At 43.6% G+C, this 17,154-nt stretch overlaps 2 long non-coding RNA genes across 4 annotated transcripts in view; one reads left to right on the top strand and one right to left on the bottom strand.

Moving 5' to 3' along the window:
* Nucleotides 1-3,485: 3,485 nt before the first annotated feature.
* LOC135187134 (uncharacterized) lies at nt 3,486-5,196 on the bottom strand. The gene is made up of 2 exons (XR_010307206.1): nt 4,728-5,196; nt 3,486-4,214 (listed from the first exon to the last, which is right to left on the bottom strand). It is a non-coding gene; the product is annotated as an uncharacterized LOC135187134 (long non-coding RNA).
* LOC135187133 (uncharacterized) overlaps nt 4,313-17,154 on the top strand; it is a 268,750-nt gene continuing 255,908 nt past the window's right edge. For all 3 annotated transcript variants that reach the window (XR_010307205.1, XR_010307204.1, XR_010307203.1), the window contains exon 1: nt 4,313-5,300. This is a non-coding gene — a long non-coding RNA (uncharacterized LOC135187133). The remainder of the gene's footprint in view (nt 5,301-17,154) is intronic.

The following is a 17,154-nucleotide window of genomic DNA, read 5'->3' as shown; positions in this document are numbered from 1 at the left end:
TCAAATGACTCTCCAGCAAAAAAAAAATGAAATGAAGACTGAAGGAAATTTATTGTGAAGAGTTTCATTCATGGGTTGTAAAAAAATATGTACAGAGACTCAGACAAAGAAAGTTTTGCAGGCTTCATTTCAAATTAGGAGAAAGTCCTTCTGGAAGATGAAACTTAGTTTTTCCTGTGGAGAGGATACTTGGCAGTACTTTGTACAATGCTGTGTTGTTATCCATACAGTGATTTTTTTGCATGGAAAGAATTTGGCCCAGCAAATGACATAGTGTTAGAGGACAAGGTGAAGCTTTGTTTCTTTCTTCTGCTTTGGCTGAGTGTTTGTAGGAGTTTTAATGGGGGGTTTCTGCATTCCCTCACTACTACCTGTGTGCTCATCCCTTGTGGCACCTTCTTATCCCTCCTTTGGTGTGATATGACACAGGAATGGCTTTCTGTCAACTCAGTTCACACAGACCTGGCTTGGTGCAGGATCAGAGCAACACATTCCTGGCTGGGGCTATGACATGCTGAAGCCTGATGGGGACCCCAGAAGCACCCTACAGGGTACTTTGGGCTGGTAAAACTCCTCATTGTTACTAAGATTGGTTGGGCAGTGGTGGCCTGCAGAAACCCATGTCCCACCTGAGCTGTCCTACCTGCATATGTGGAGTGGTCTTGGGCAAGCGTTGCTTTCTTGAAAGAAGTTTAGCAGCTGTGTTGCCTGATTTTGTGCACAGAACCAAACCCAGCCAGAAATACAGAGCACTTCCAAACAGTACCTTGACATCATTGCCAAGTCTGACTCTCGCTACTGTAGTGCTGGAGTAAAATGAACAGTCTGTGATAAGAGAATAAAACAGTGTATTAAGCTGTTGCAAACTAAAATGATCAAAACTAACATTTAGATTTGAAAGAAAATGGTGTTGTGTTGGTTTTTGTTGGTTTTCCCCCCTCTTCCACTTATGGAGATGTTGCATAAAACATTCTAGCCAGTTCCGGGTTGAAACCAGCTCACTTATTCTTTTTAGATTCAAATTTAAACTAGTTTCTATTCAAAGTTTTTAAAGGGACATACACAATGTCCATTCTTCAGCATGACATTTGAGTCTCACCCCCTACCAGGAAGGATACCTTAACCTCCCTGTTGCTGTAAAGACTAGAGAGAAAAATAGCTGGGTTTTTTGTACTTCACTTCATATGGTCACTTGGTACTACTTGGAGTAAAGTGAGTTCATTGTAACTCCTCTGCTTTGTGTTTTTACCTTCCAGCTTGCGTGAGGTTGGCTGTAGCTGTAAGAGACAGGAGCAGACAAAAAAACATTGAAAAAAAAAAAGCAGGGAAAATCTGCTCTCAGAAGAATCATCATGTTGATTATACTGGCTACACAGGGTAGGTACAAGCAGGCAATGTGAAGAGAAGATTGTTTTGTAGACAGTTGTGGGGACCATCAGGTTACCAATGTCTCCCTAAAAGAATAATTGAAGAAACCAGGCTAATCTATCCCTATATGCCAGTGTAACTACTACAAACTGGTTTTGCAGAAACTGCTCTGAACACGTCTGTGAAATTGATGTGGGCAAATATGTGAATGTATTTATCTGATTTTTTTTTAAAAGCAGAAACCAAAGAGGCTTTCTTTTTTATTTGTTTGCTTTATGATGAGAGGATCAGGCCACAACTATACAGAACATTACTATTAGAGTATTCCCTACACATCTCCCTGTCTTTCTTCAGCCATTCCAACCAAAAGCTTTTGTAAGCATGTGGGGGCAGCACTGACCTTTTAATTCTGTTCATATGATGACTAGAAAAGAGAAATCCCTGGTCAAAAAGGATGTGAACTTGCAGGAGGTGCCTCAAGACGTTTTGCTCAACTGTCACCTGGAATGTTTCTGCAGGCAACCAGCCCTGCTCTGGCACTTCTGGCTGGCAGCAGGCACCTGTGGGGTTCTCACTGACATAAAGGCACAAGCATTTGTCCAAACAGATCTAAAAGATGGAGAGGTTTGAGGTACAGTGCCTGTGAGCACTTACATACAGTTCAACACCTTCTCAGACAGAGTTTTGCTTGTGCCAGCACCAGCTTCCAGTGCTGAGGTTGGGGGTCAAGTTGTGGTTCCTGGGTTGCTCTTTGCAGTGGGCTAAGATGCTTGGTGGGTGCAAGCTGTGGGTCTGGCCCTTGCTTACGGCAGATTCTTTGCAGCAGCACGACACGAGGCTGGCAGAAAGGAGGTTTGCAGGCTGGTTTTTGAAGCACCCTGCTCAGCACCAGCAGCCCTCCCTGCTACGCCAGGTAGGGGAACAGGACTCAGAAGAGAAACCATGCACAAAAGGTGAGCCTTGCACCACCAGCAGACACAGCACAGTAACCTAAGGCTAGCACAGCTCTGCAGAAGCATTGGGCAAGGGTGCGTGTGGCATGACTGGTCCCTTGCTTCCCTCGTTCTGGGACAGCTGCTCAGCCAGTCCAACAACTCACGGATGGGTTTGCTCCTTAAAGCACATCCTATGGGACCTCTCCAAGAGGCAGCTGTGTTGCAAATCCATGTCCAGGAAAGGTGAAGATGGGGATGCAGAGTTAATGCACATCAGTGAAAGAGGGAAATACAGTGTTGCACTTGTGAGATGAGGGACTGCAAGGCAGCCCGTGGGTAGACAGGAATGGGATCCCTGTTAGTCTCTTCCTAGAGTCTAAGAGCACATTTTAGCACCTGCATGTTTTTCCTTACTTTTTTCCCTTTTTTCCCCGTTAAAATTTTAGGTTTTCCCTTGCCCACTTGCTCCTGCTTCACTGTGTAAAGGCAGAAGCAGTGCCAAAACACGGCCACTACACAAAGCTGTGATCCTGTGCGGTGCTGAGCTCCTGCACGGAGCCAGCCAGTGCCCACTGCTGCCATCAGCATCGAGGGAATTAAGGGCATTTCACAGCTTTTAGGCACAGGAACAAATTGTAAACTGTAGTGTTGCATCCATGTGTGAACACACACACACACACAGACACACAGAAAGCTGCCAGCAGCTGATGCTTCGCACTAATCACTCTTATAAATGCCTCTAATTAGACTTATAAATACCCCGAACTTTCCTACACGGAACAAAATGCCCAACAGGCTTAATGTAAACTGAGGAGGGAAAAAAAGAAAAAAAAAAGAGTTAAAACCATGCGTAAAAGCTATTTTTAAACCTGGCAAGCCCTGGAGCAGCACTGCCGCAAATTCAACCAGTGCTCCTGCAGTCCTAAATTGCAGAGCCCTGCGCCCCGGCGGAGCCCGCCAGGCTGCTGGAGGGAGGCGCAGCATGGGCAGATTGGGGGTGAGCAGCCGGGGGAGGGGCTGCAGCCCGCAGCCTTTGTAGCCGGAGGGCGAAACATTGGGATCCTGCAGAGAGGGAACACAGAAACCCTCAAGGCAGAGAGAAATAGGCCTAGACAAAAGCCCGTTACATGGTTGCAAATCACCCCACTGCTGTTATTTTATTTACCGCTGTCCGCGGGAGGATTGTTTTCTCTTGCAAAATTCTAAGCTTCCCCCAAGCCCTCCCCCGCTTGGCTTCCCGGCAGCGGTCACTTGTACCACAGTGCCACATACAGACTGAACGCACCTCTGCTCCCGGGCAGAGAGGGGGGCTGCCGGCAAAGGCCCCCTGCGCACCCGCGCCCAGCGCCGGCCTTTTCCGCGGGGAGCAGCCTGGGGGCGGCTTGTTTCGATGTGCGCCCGGGGAGCCGAGCCGCCCTGTGTGCCTGCTGATGCACAACCTCCCCGACCTTCCCTCCTGCGCCAGAGCAGCTCCGGAGGGTTACCATCCAACTTTCTTCGTTAGTATCTTTTCAAGGCATCTCTTTATTATGTTATTATTCGATGGCGTAAGACAGAGGAACAGAGGCCTCTGGGGCTTCACCTGAACGTCCTGGGCGGTTGCATGAGGAGTGTGTTTCCCGTCCAGTGTGTCTGCTGTGCCGTGGAGCCACACTCATCTCTAACCTGTTGAGGCAGGTGAAGTTCAGGAGTGCTGGATTTGAACCGTTGGGATAAGCAGGAATCCTCAGTGAGAACAATCTGTGGGCTTCTCGGTTTCGGAGGAGACACTGATAGGGATGAGGAGTTGCTGGCGGCTCCCGCACCCTGAGCTTTGGGCTCTGCTCAACGTCTTTTGGACATTCTCCACTGGGTGCATAGAAACAGCCTCAGGAAGGGAGAAAGGAAGGAGGAAAGACAGAAGCCATGTCCCTTTGGGAAAGAAAAATTACTTTAGTCCCAACCGGTTTTCTTTGGTGGGAGTAGCTGCAGTGGCCTGGCTTTGGAGATCACAGGGTGCGTGCTGGGGCCCTCAGAGGTCTGGCTGGCCGAGCCCAGCGCAGCCACCTCAGCGCAGGGAGGTGAGTTCTCCCTCCTCTGACAGGGATTTACAAGGTGTTGGAACAGGTAATTAGCCTCCAGACCTGCAGGAAAGCCTCCTGGTCATCCTGCTGCAGCACGGGCAGTGAGCTGGAGGGTTGGTTTTTGGATGGCTGATTTACTCTGAACAAAGGCCCCAAACAGCACTGAGTAGCCGACTGGAGGATGGTAACTTTAGAGCCAATGGGCTCCTTTCCCATCAGTTTAAAACACTGTTATTTTTTTTCCAGGCTGATAACATTTTAAACATACTGCAAGCCAGGGTTTTCCTGGGAGGCAGGGAACCCCCTGTGTTTGCTAGAAAAGAGGCTTCTGTGGGTACATAAACCCATCCTGTGAACTCACCTGTTGCCAGCCAAGGAGAAATGTTTGGTGTTTCATTTCAATCAAGAATTTGCCATATATCTGGTGTTTTATCTAACCTCACTCTTTGGAAGATCTGATGTTATGCTTGGCAGAGCCCTCAAGCCCAAGCTGCTGTATTACACTGTGCTGCAAGTTTCAGCTTTTTAGGCTGGTGGTGTTGTGAGAATAAGCATGGTCTGAAATCCTCACAGAACGGGCAAGGTGCATTTGATGTGGCTCAAATGAATCTTGACTTTTTTAGTCAGGAGTTTCTGTAAGCCCTTGAATCTGTTGTGAGAAATCCAACATTTTTCAAGCAGTGACTTTGAAATGTACAGCTACGAGGAGATCTTTTTTTTTGTCTTCACGAGCAACTGGATCACCTGCACACCCTCCTCTGCAGGTGTGGAAACCCCACAAGCTCTGTGCTAACAGTTAACACCTGAGGATCGTTAATGCCATTAGTATAAATCCTTGCCACATGGGTAGTGTTGCCCTCTATCAATGCAGTGCAGCTATCCCACTTGAGCACTCCAGTTGCATCAGGTGAAGCCTGTGGTCAGAGGCTGCAAGGTAAGGCCATTTGCTGTGCAGGAGGTTTGTGTCTCACACTTTCATTTTTATCAAACCTTGCCTACTGGTCTTTATTTTTTAACTTTTATAGAAAGACAGAGCTGTTCTGTAAGTGCAGGCTTTGATGGGTAGTCTCAGTTTCTCTGTGTTTATTTAATGCTGTTAACTACATAAACCAATACCTGCAGTCTTGTCCACTTCAGCCCGTGTCGTTTAAGCAGGTCATTCTCAGGTGGGGTGGATGCTGAAACATGTGCTCATAATCTAACCATTCTTGTCCATTTTTCTTCATCTAAATCTGCTTTTCATATATATATATATGAGGTGTTTGAAACGAAGTGTTTGGGGCTGCCCTTAGTCCCACACCAATGCTGTGTCATGTTAGTTAAATTTGCTACTTTCATAGTAAATATCTCCTTGAGTGCCATACTGTGTGTTGCTGGACACACAGAAGTCTAATTGTGGCTTGTGATAGCACTGAAATAGTGAGAAGTTTTGAGTCCCAGGGATATTCTGTAGATTAACACAAGGAGCAAATTAGTTCTGTGAAAATGAGGAATAATGCTAGGGAGTTGTGGTCTGGTTTTTCTGCATGCAGTGAAGCCTCTCAATAGTAAGTGCTAGGAAAGTGTATGGTAAGAGATGATTCTCTGGCCCATCAGAAATCCTGAGTCTGGGTCATACACAGAAAATGTCAATATGTTACTAACCCTTGCCTTGTTTCTCTGCTGGTTTGTGCTGTTAGGGAACGTGTTTCTGCTTTGTCTTTCTGCCTGGAGTTGGAGATATGCCCTTTATTCATTTGTACCTTAGAAACAGTTGTACCTGCAGGAATGTTGGTTTTTTTTAAGTCTTCCTCAAATCCCTGTGAGATTCCTGGCAGCAGCTGGTGTTCCTGCTCTGAGCACAGAAGGAAACTGGGGCTACAGGGCTTGGCATGGATGTGTGCAAGGCACCTGGATCAGCAGTGTGAATCCCATAGGCCCTGTCCTTTCCAAGCAGCAAGAACTGGAGTATAGCTCGTGGCTGGGCTTTAACATAGGCATTGGGAATGTGGGAAGCTGGTGCTCAAAGAGAACAGTTCCATTTCTGTCTCCAAATGAGATTTACATGGTGGGGTGGGTGAAGGCAGCTTCTTTTTCCATCTGTCTCATATAATCACTTTTTTTGCCTCACTCATGCACTGGGGTTCAGGCAGCCTCACAACTCTGTGAGTCTTCCGGACACCACCTCATTGCACCTCCACTTTGCAGTGAAGGAAAGGGAGGGCTGATGTTTCTTGGTGACTGATCAGGTATCACAGCACTGCTCTGGCTTGCAGTGTCTGGTCACAAGAGCCACAGTTTCAATCTTGGTGTTCACATGTAAAAGATGGTTTCTGAGCAAGTGAAAGGTCATCTGTTGTGTTTAAGCCAGGTGCAGCCAGGAAACTGACACATAAATCTTCCAGGGTTTTAGAGTTGTGTTTGGGACACTCGAAGTGTGTAATTAGTTTAATATAATTATCTTCTGACCTACTTACACTTTTTTTCCAACAACAAGGAAGAAACTAAAGCAGAAGAGGCAAGGTGTTGTGTACAAAGGATTTTTGTCTCATCCACGTGGAACTTGCCCTTGTTAATTTCTGTAATGACTTTAATAGTGATTAATGTGATGCTATAACAAAATGTAGTTATTACTGTGCTAAGAGTTCTGGGAAGGAAAAAAACCAAACCCCCAAAACTCCAACATTTAACTCACAGGAAGGTTTTAAATATCTTGCTGAAAACTGCCAGACTTTGGCTCCCAGATTTTTCTCTGCAGAGCACACTTTAGTTTTGGACATACCTTTAAAGACTTTAAACAGCTTGAGACTTGTAGGTTGCCACAGGAGCTTAGAGCAAATTCATGTTTCTAGGTTTTAAACCTTGTGCTGGAGTACAAGAGCCCTGCTCAGGAAGGTAAGGAAAGGTGTAACAAGGTCATTTTGAACCACATACATGCAGGTAGTACTTTTAAAGTCAATTCTAAATTTAATTGAAAGCTGAGGGCGAGAGGCAGGGTAGCACTGATGTGCTGACTTATTTTGAAGCCTGTGAGGGGCTGTGCTGTTGAATGCTCAATGAGCTGCAATCTTAATAAAATGGTGCTTGGCAAATTGGCAAGAGGAGGGACTGGGTGAGATGAAGGATGAAGTTTGGGAGTGGGTGGGGCTGCCCACTTCAGCAGCCTCTCCCCAGAGTCTGTGCTCTCAAGTTGATGGCAGCATGTGAACGTGTCAAAGGTGGTGTGATCAAGTTGTGTATTTAACCAAAATCTTCAACAGAAGATTTTTCAGGCATTTTATTGCATTGGCAAATTGATGGATGAATAGAAACAGCCAAATATGGCTGAACTGGTACTCAGGGTAAAAACAATTCTCTTTCCCTGCTATTTTGGAGAGATTCAGGAGAATTATCGGTAAAGGAGGTGAACATGTTTTACTCTTCTTTATGGGTGGAGATACTGAGGCATGGTGGGGTACAATGCCTTGTTCTATGTCACTCAGCATGTAAGGGACAGCCTGAAAATGTTCTCCTGCTCAGGACTTTGCAAGCCTTATCTTTCTTTAGCAATAACTGATGCTGATCATAGCATCATACAATGGTTTGAATTGGAAGGGAGCTTGAAGACCATCCAGTTCCACCCCTCCTGCCATAGGCAGGGGCACCTTCCACCACATCAGGTTGCTCAAAGCCTCATCCAGACTGGTCTTAAACACTTCCAGGGATGAGATGTCCACAACTTCTCTGGGGCAGCACATTCCAGTGTCTCACCACCCTCATAGCAAAGAACTTCTTCCTAATGTCTAATCTAAACCTACCCTGCTTTAGTTTTAAAACCACTGTCTCTTGTTCTATCACCACAAGCCCTGGTGAACAGCCCCTCTCCAGCTTTTCTTTAAGCCCCTGTCAGGTACTGCAAGGCTGTCTAAAGCCTCCTCAGAGCCTTTTCTTCTCCAGGCTGAACAGACCAAATTTGCTCAGCCTGTACTTGTAGGAGAGGTGTTCCAGCTCCCTGAACGTTTTTGTGCTCCTCTTCTGGACCCTCTCCAACAGAATCATGATCTGGCAGAAGAGCAGACACCAAGAGAATAGCTGCTCTTGGTGATATCAGCAAAGTTTTTCTGTTGCTAGTTTTACACCAGAATAATAATCTCTTTGTGAAGCTTACCCTGTCTTTACTGAAGGAACTTCTCACAGCTGCTCGTTGAGTGTCTCCAGCCAGGTGCACCCAATACCTTCTTTGACCAGGTGTGCTGCCTGAGCAATTCTGTTCCATGCAACGCCATTTTCAAAGAGGAGGTGTAATCAGCACAAGCTTTTCCTTTTCTCTGTAGCTTCATTTTTTCACCTCTTTGACTGAGGAAAGTTATGCTACCCATGGTGGCTTTACTGGCTGACAAAAATTTGCATCACTTTGTTGTAGAAAGAGGGGTGAATGTTACTGTCTTCCTCTATGAATTTGTGGTTGCTTTTATTGCCTTGCTGGGCTGATTTCTGGCCAGCCAGCTGACCACAGTGATAATGTGAAGCTTTGCTCTCCTGGAGTCTGAAACAGAAGCTGCATGGAAATCTGCTGTATGTGGTGCTAGACTCTGAAGGTAAGTGTATTTCATAGTATGTGCCCATCTCTTTAAGCTGTGGATACTTAGAGCTGCAAGTTGTTTCCTTTATTAAGTTACTTGATAGTCTAGGAAGTCATGTGCATAGGATAGTGGCAATGGTAATGCTGTTTAATGTGTTTTTAACTGTGGTTTTACCAGCAAGTTTCCTGATCTGGGTTTTGAAATCAAACTAATTGGGAGTTCTTATGGGATGCTTTCTAAGTTTTAAGGTAGTTTTTTTTTAAGCAGTGCCTCACACACATGCAGTTGCTCTGCATTCCAGTGCAATCTTTGCTTTTTATTCCAGAAACATTCTGTAAGAGCCTTTACAACAGCAGCTACCCTCCTCAGTTCACAACAGTTTTACTAAAAGTAGACTGTAGTTGTCTCCTTGGGTCTGAAGTTTCTGAAAATTGTTTCCTGAGTCCAATCTGGTCTTGTTCAGCTCTTTAGTGTGAGAGTGGTGGGAGTCTGGAATAGGTTGCCCAGGGGAGGTTGTGGATGCCTTCTCCCTGGAGGTGTTCAAGGCTGGGCTGGATGAGGCTTTGAGCAGCTGAGTCTAATTAAAAAGTGTCTCTGCCCATGGTGTGAAGTAGATGATCTCTCTAAGGTACTTTCCAACCTAGGCCATTCTGTGATTATTTATTGAGGATAAATTGATCCTTTCACTTTCATTACATATAAATTCTCCCATCTAAGAGAAGACTTAGATGAGTTGTTGGTCACATGTCAACCACTTTGCACTGTGTCCAGACCCAAATTAAGAGCTCCTGGGGAATTAGTTGAAATGCAGCATGCTTTTAAAGCCTGCATTTGACACCAGAAATGAGATTGCACTGAGCTCAAAGATTTTGTATTGGGTGTTCCCAGACATTGATGAGAAGGTATAGTGGTGTCTTCTGTCATAATTCCTGCAACTTTTGGCATCTTGCAAAACTTTGGCTTGCAAAAAGAATATTTTTTTAGCTAAATACATTTCCTCTGTCAATATACTTGGGGTTGTGGAGTTTTTGTGGTGTTTGGTTGGTTGTTTTTCTCTATATATTACTTCCTCATGAAATACATGAAACAAAGCCTTAACATTTTAGTTCAGCAGTATAGACAATTGTATTGTGTAAGTATTGAGGACTGCCTTTCTTTTTTTGAAGCTCTTGTCCATAACAGTTTGGGGTTGCTTTCTTTTTCTGGTGTGTGCCTTTTTTTGGTTTTAAAGCTGAAGCCAGTGTTATCGCTCCACAAAGTGAATAATGCAGTTGAAATTTGTATTCTCACCTGCTTGTTATTGATCTCACTGCTCTAATAACTTTGCCCTTGGAAGGTCACGATATGTGGGTTTGTAGGGTTTTGTTCTAACAGTAGTTTGGCTTTATCTGTTTTCCACACCCTCCAAATTATTTACTGTTATGATATTTCAAGAGAATTTCATAGGGCTTGTCCCTGTTGTGTTTAGTCAGTGGAAGCCAAAAGTATGTCAAATAGTTATTTGATACTCAGAGAGGCATCCAAATGTGAAGATGATCAAACTAATCTTTGAAATTCTGCATGACATGATCAGATTTGAACAGCAAATTAGTCTGAACCTGAACTTTCAGCATATATTCCTGCAAAATTGTGCTGTTACTGCTTCCATTCTTCCTGAAGGAGAAGTATTTAAATGCAGATATGGGCATTTTTGAAACACTGCAAAAAGCTTAGGCTGTGATATTTTTTTTTCCATAAATCATTACAACAAGATTAGTCTTCTACCACCTCTCTTACAGTTTCTGCCTAAGGCAGTGGTAGTTTTTTTTTTTTTTTTGTCACTTTTGGTCAGAGCTGTCATAGGAAATCCTTTGCTCTTCATCTTATTTATATATATGCTTAATCATCTGTATTTGAAGCTTGGAGTATGAATTAAGAGAATATTTCAACGAAGTGAAGCGGTACCACTGGTGTACCACTTTCTCTCTAATGATCTCATTCTCCTCTTGTGATGCAATATTGCTTAAATCAGAATAATTGCATTTGTTAGATGGGCTCATACATTTTTTCAGAGATATGAATGACTAAGTACATAATGCTCCAGCCTCCTCCTAGCATGCTCAAAAGTTTTTTTTCTTTATCTTCAGATAGCACCTGTAGGATTACATAGGGGAAGAGGGGCAGGGCTAAAGGAGGGTAGGAACCAGGTTCCACTGCTTTCCAAACCACTTTAAACTCCAAAGTGAGGTAGCCCCAGATAGATGTCCATTTAGACAGTTCAGATGAAGAGGAACTGTTCTGGATTATGTCTAGGTCCTGATTTGGCCCTTGCCAGCTAACACAGGTGAAAAGTATTATCTAAAGAAAAAGTATTTTTACTCCTGGGGGTGTTATAACCCAATAGAGCCTGACACTTGCATTTTACTGTTGTGTACTGATAGCTGTGAGCAGCAGGGAAGGCTCTTCTGCCTATAGGAAGCTGAACTAAGCAAGAATGTGCATCTGAGCCTAGCACCTTGATGTTTCTACAATCAGCTACAGGCAAATGTTAGTGTTTTGGGCTTTGGAGTCATAATGCAGGTTTCCAGGATTCCTTGCTTTAACTAATGCATAGCAGGAGGAAAAAGTGAAACCTGAACTGATTTATTTTTCTTGTAGCGTGGTGTTAGTCTCTACCTGTCACCTCAGTTTATTCTGTCTGGTGAACTGGCCCAAGAACTAGAAATAGACTTGATCAAATCAAAGCTGTGACAGGGATCAATGCGGAGAGATGTCCTCATCCAGTGAGGTATCACGGGGAGTTGAATTTCTCCACTTGTAAAATATCAGTCTGACTAACTAAATTTATTCTACAAGTAATGTTTTGGTGCTTGTCAGTTAATAACATGCTACCCATTAAAATCACACCAGACATCTCAAGTTGCCTGCTTATGGTTTATAGGGCACCTTTACCTCTACATTCCTTGTGGGAGTTTATGTTTTTGGTTAATAAGTGCAATGATCTTTCCTTTGGTTTGCTAGTCTCTGATATTTCCAAGCTAATTAATATTTGCTGTCTTCTTTAACTATCAAATGGGGTTGCAACCATAAGCACATTCTTAAACCTCTTAGTACTGAAAGGAAGACCTAAATAACTTTAAAATCTGTGAGACAATGTCAAGAAATGTAGTTGCTTAAATTTAATCCATCACTCTGTGCCAGCAACGCATATAGCTGAAAGGTCAGAGAATCACTGAGAGGGAGAAAAACAATTAATTTGGTATCAAAAAAGGTAATAGGATAAGACCTCACCAACCCTCTCCTATTGTTCTGCCGCATTAACTTCAGCAGGTCAGATGCCACTGGTCATTGACCTCAGGCTAAACAGGGTCAGCCCAGGCTGATTACAAAAGAAATGTGTTTGCACTTACCCAAGTGTGTCTTGAAAAAACCAAACCCACATCTGTGGGGAGGAACACACAAAGGGTAAACATTTTTCAATGCAAATATAACTTTCAGAGTCTTCTGCATGAAGAATGGTGTCTCCTGCCATGGCATGGCCCCAGTGTGTGAGTTCTTCCTGCCACCATGACATGTGGTAGCTACATACCTGCCAGTAGGTGAACATCAAAGAGCTGGTGATGCACTGAGAAATTCTGCCAGGAAAGGAACTGGTGGAAAACAGTTGCATATTTTTTTGCAACTCTGCTACAAGAGGGGCTGGTGGTGTTATTAAAACAAAGAGTGGATGCCAAGAGGCTGGGACAGGTCCCTTTCCAGTGCTGCCCTGTGACAGGACAAGGGGTAATGGGCACAAACTAGAACACAGGAAATTCCACCTAGACATAGAGAAAAACATCTTTACTTTGAGTGTTATGGAACAAGCTGCCCAGAGGAGTGGTGGAATCTCTTTTTCTGGAGATGTTAAAACCTGATCTGGTGGTGTTCCTGTGCACCCTATTCTAGGTGACCCTGCTTGAAAAGGGTTATTGAAGTAACCAGAGGTCACTTCCAATTGCTACCAGTCTGTGATTCTGTGGAAAGATGCCAGTAAATGAGGTAATTCTCTCTATTGGAGGGGAAAAAAAAACCACCCTTAAAGTTATTATTTCTCCAGTTCTGTTCAATTCTCACTACACAACCCAGTGTAGTGAGTGCAATCTTGGCCTCATAGTGTCTTTTTCCCTGCTTAAAATCCTTAGGGTCTGCTTTGGGCTTCTACTGGGGTCAGTGATGCCCCTGTCCTGGGGATAATTCATCCCACCACTTTTAAGTGCTTAGCTGGAAGGAATCCCCTTCTGTTGATGCTGGATCAGCTTCATCAGTGCTCTACTGACTCATGGGTTGGTTTTTCTAGCGTGGCTTTATGCAGCTGAGGATCCAGATGGGAATTCTGTCTCTCTTTTTAACAAATTCTGGTGCTTTTGACTGACTTCAGCCAAAGCTCATCAACTGGTAAAGAGCTACAAGTTTCCACGTGATTTGTGAGGGAAAATTATGAGCAGGGCAGAGATGCTCTGGAAGTCTTCTAATCCGAGATGGTGAAAAATCTGTGATGTCAGCTTACTTCTACCCATAAAGAGACAATGAGGATTCGGAGTAGGGAAGAAACTGTGCTTCAGCCACAAAAATAGTTATAAATGAGACAATGAAAAGTGAGATTGAAAATGGTGGGAAACATGGCTTCTGTAGCTCTTCATTTTTCCAGTGCTGACTTAAACCCTGACTGGATGCAACTGTCTTATTTCTGTACCTTATGGCAGGTGGTCCCATCCAAGCCATCCAACTGGCAGCTCTGGAGTTTAGACAGTTTTAATAATTACAAAGCTGTAAATATTCCAGCTGACAGATGTGAACTGGAGTATCACTGTGTTGTAAAAACATTTGAGAGTCTAGCTCCAGGCTAGAGGCAGTTAGCTGATTAAAAAAACAAAACAATAAAACCACCCCAAAACCCACAACCCTCCCCCCCCCCAAAAAAAAACCCAACAAAACAACAGCAATCCTACTACTTTCACATGTCATTTATCTGCTCAAATTTTAATAGGATTTCTCCCCTAAAGATACTCATTTAGTCTATGGATGAGACCTTTTGGAATCAGCTAAATTTGTATCGCCTTTACTGCTGGTCTTGATGCTGCAAAGTTCTGGGCCTTCCTTGTCTCTAGGGAGCAGCAGTTACAGGGTTGATTTTAAGCACTAATTTTTCTAATGCAGATAGGGACGACTCCTGATTGTACAATTGTTGTTCTAGGAAAGCAGTAAGTAAAAGCAGAGCTATGATAATTGCTAGCAAATGTATATTGCATAGTAGAGATTGGGTGGGGTGAGGACAGCAATGACAATCCATTGAAGTAGGAACCATTTGTGTCTTTATTTAATGGCAACAATGCTCTTTTGCTCTGGATCATGCTGATTAAAAGCTTTAATTGTGGTGATTTCTAGTATGCTCTCGAGTGTTGCTAGGCTTTTTGTGTCGACCAAAAGCCTTCTGTGCAGCTTCCACATTTTGAAGTCTTCCCTCGTGCAGCGCTTCCACATTTAAACTTTTGCTGTCACAAAGAAAATATTGTAATTGTCTAGATGGCTGTGCCATGCACTCTGCTTGGATGATTCAGAAAACAAGGCAAAGAGAGGGAAATTAAAGTGCTGAATGAAGAATAAGTTAGATAAGTGGAAAAGTAAGGAGGATTTTGCCAAGCTGAGACTATCCTGCGGTGTCTGTCACTTAGGAACAAAATTGCACGGTCAACTGCAATAGCACGAAAGCCCATCAGCCCAGTAATCTCCATCTTGTAATTGATTCTGTTTCTACAAATGTTAGCTAAAGCAAAAATCTGCATTAAGGTAAGTGCTAAACATCCATCAGCCTGACTGATTAGTCAAAGTAGGAACTGCTGGAGAAATGCATGTTATTTGCCATCAGATTAGGTGGAGTTTTGCCTCCACAGTCAAAAAGCTAATAATTTGCTTGTGATGGGATCAGTTCATTTTCCAGCTCCACTTGCTGTACAAAATCTCAGTGTTTGAGGATACATCTCCTTAGATCATGAGGCAGGCAAAGTAAGAATATTTTTTTAATTAAATAGATATAAAAAGATGAAAAACACCATTGAGTTGTAGGTTGAGCAACTAAACTAGAGTGTAAACATGCCAGGCTCTTTATGTAAGAAGACCAAGCTGGATGTATCCATTAATTGCTTAAATCTTCTTTGATTTAGTGTATTCTTTTGTTTTGTATCTGTTTCTTCTGTTTTCTTTTATGAAGCACTATTGACTGATCTTAGTTTTCACTAACTTGTTAATCTAATTGTGCCTTTGGGAACTGGGCAGCTATACTCTGTATCTAAAAACATATAAAATGTTTTTACAATATACTCACTTAGTGGGAAGAGAATTACTGAATTTGACCCTTCCTTCCTTCCTTCCCACTCCAACCAAAATCTGCCATTTGCTGATGCTGAGCAATGATGTGGCTGATGGCATTACTTTCTTTTCTAGCTTATGTAACTCCCCAAGATACCATGAATTATGAGTTTTATAATGTTCTACTCATACTTTCATTGAACACTCTGCTACTTAAAATTTGCTTATAGAAATGTTCTGTAGTAATCACAGGACTCTAATGCTTAGCAAAAAGATATGCAAAAGACTTACAAAGAGATTAAAACTGAGGTTTCTTTGTATTCAAGCAAGTACTTGTGAATAGTGTGCTTTGCCCTATTTGCTCATCTCCAAGGTAAGCATCTTGCATGTACCTCACCAAGGAATCCTGTGCGGAACAGCTCTGCGGTTTAACAACAGCTCTTCCCTTGGCAAAGGGTTATGGAATTTGTAATGACTTCTGGTGTTCAGGACTCTGCTTTCACCAGCATGACCACCTCTGGCCATGCATGCTGAGCTAGCAGGCTTGATATCAACAGAGCACACTTGAAACATCAGAATGCTGATTCAGGTTTCCTCAAAATACCCAACACATAATCATTTTGGAAAGCTTTTGCTCTCAAGAAATGTCCTTTGCCTGCATACTGATGGTGATCCTCTTGGCTCTGTGATTCCTGACAGCTGTGTTATCTGCCAGCAGGATGGGGAAACTGTCTGTGTGTGATGCCATAGGGCTAGTCCCACTGGGCATTCTGAAAGCCAAGCCACAGTAGTGCTGAGATCCTAATAGTGTCAGAAGGTATTTATTGATTAGCCAGATATTGCCCTGGAAGCATCATGATTTGACAGGCTCAACCCAGGTAAAAGTTGAAGCAAAGTGCAAACCCCTACAGCAGCAGAAGGAAGGTTTGTGTACTTATCTGTGCATCCTGGGAGTTTGGATTGTACTGAAATGTTTCTCGTAAGCAGGGTGAGTTGTGAAACTTCTCACCTCTGTGAGCCCTGCGATTTGTGTTCACGATGCAAGCTTTTTGTCTGCTGAGGCATTCCTTGTATCAGTCCTGGCTGTTCAGCAGGAACTTGTAAGGCTGCTGTTTCCAAAGACCTTTTCCAAACTTAGGTGAAGCTGCTCTTCAGACTCAAAAAGAGCAGCTGACAAGAAGAACACTTAGACTGGGCTTCTCAGTCATTTGTGATTATTTACACAACTAGCAGTGTTGTTGCGTCTCAACATTGCAAACTACTTGCTTCCGTGAGGTCTTTCCCATCCTTTGTGTGCAGTTTGCATCTTAGGTGTGCGTGGCTGGGCAAGCTAAGCAGGAGCAGGGGAATTGGGCAGCAGGAGCTGTGCTTGTGATTCTGCTGTCCACAGTAGAAGTGGGAAGAGCTGGCTAACTTTCTTTGGTGGGACGTTCAGCTGACTTTGCTGGCCCAAAAAGGTTGATGAGACTTTGTGTAAGTACCTAAACATTTAGACACATGTGAACTAAATAAAGCCACCAAACCATGTGCAGTTTATCTGAGGTTACAATAGCTTAATTTCTTAAGCCTCCTTGTTCAAAAATAAGCAACAATTCAGCCTTTAATACAACGTCGAGCTCTGATTCAGAGTTGGTGGCAGGAGAAAGCAGTGAACTAATTGCTTGGATCTGGTCACAGCAGACAGTGAAGCAGCTCCCTTGTCCGTGATACCATGCCCCTTCCCTTTCTGATTATTCACCAGCAAACATCCTATGGTCTCATTCATAAAGTCCAGTAATGACACAAGAAATGTCAGGAGTATCTGCTGCAAGAGTGGGAGGCTGACAGAGCAGCACATTGTGAGCCTGCAAGCGCAGCTCTGCGTTTCCTGTGGGGTTGTTTTCAGTTCTTTTGTCATCTGATTACATGGTCTTTTATAATTTC

Source organism: Pogoniulus pusillus, chromosome 26 (genome assembly GCF_015220805.1).
Source record: "Pogoniulus pusillus isolate bPogPus1 chromosome 26, bPogPus1.pri, whole genome shotgun sequence".
NCBI lineage: Eukaryota > Metazoa > Chordata > Aves > Piciformes > Lybiidae > Pogoniulus > Pogoniulus pusillus.
The sequence above is the reverse complement of the archived record's forward strand: the minus strand, read 5'-3'. Positions and strand labels throughout refer to the sequence as shown.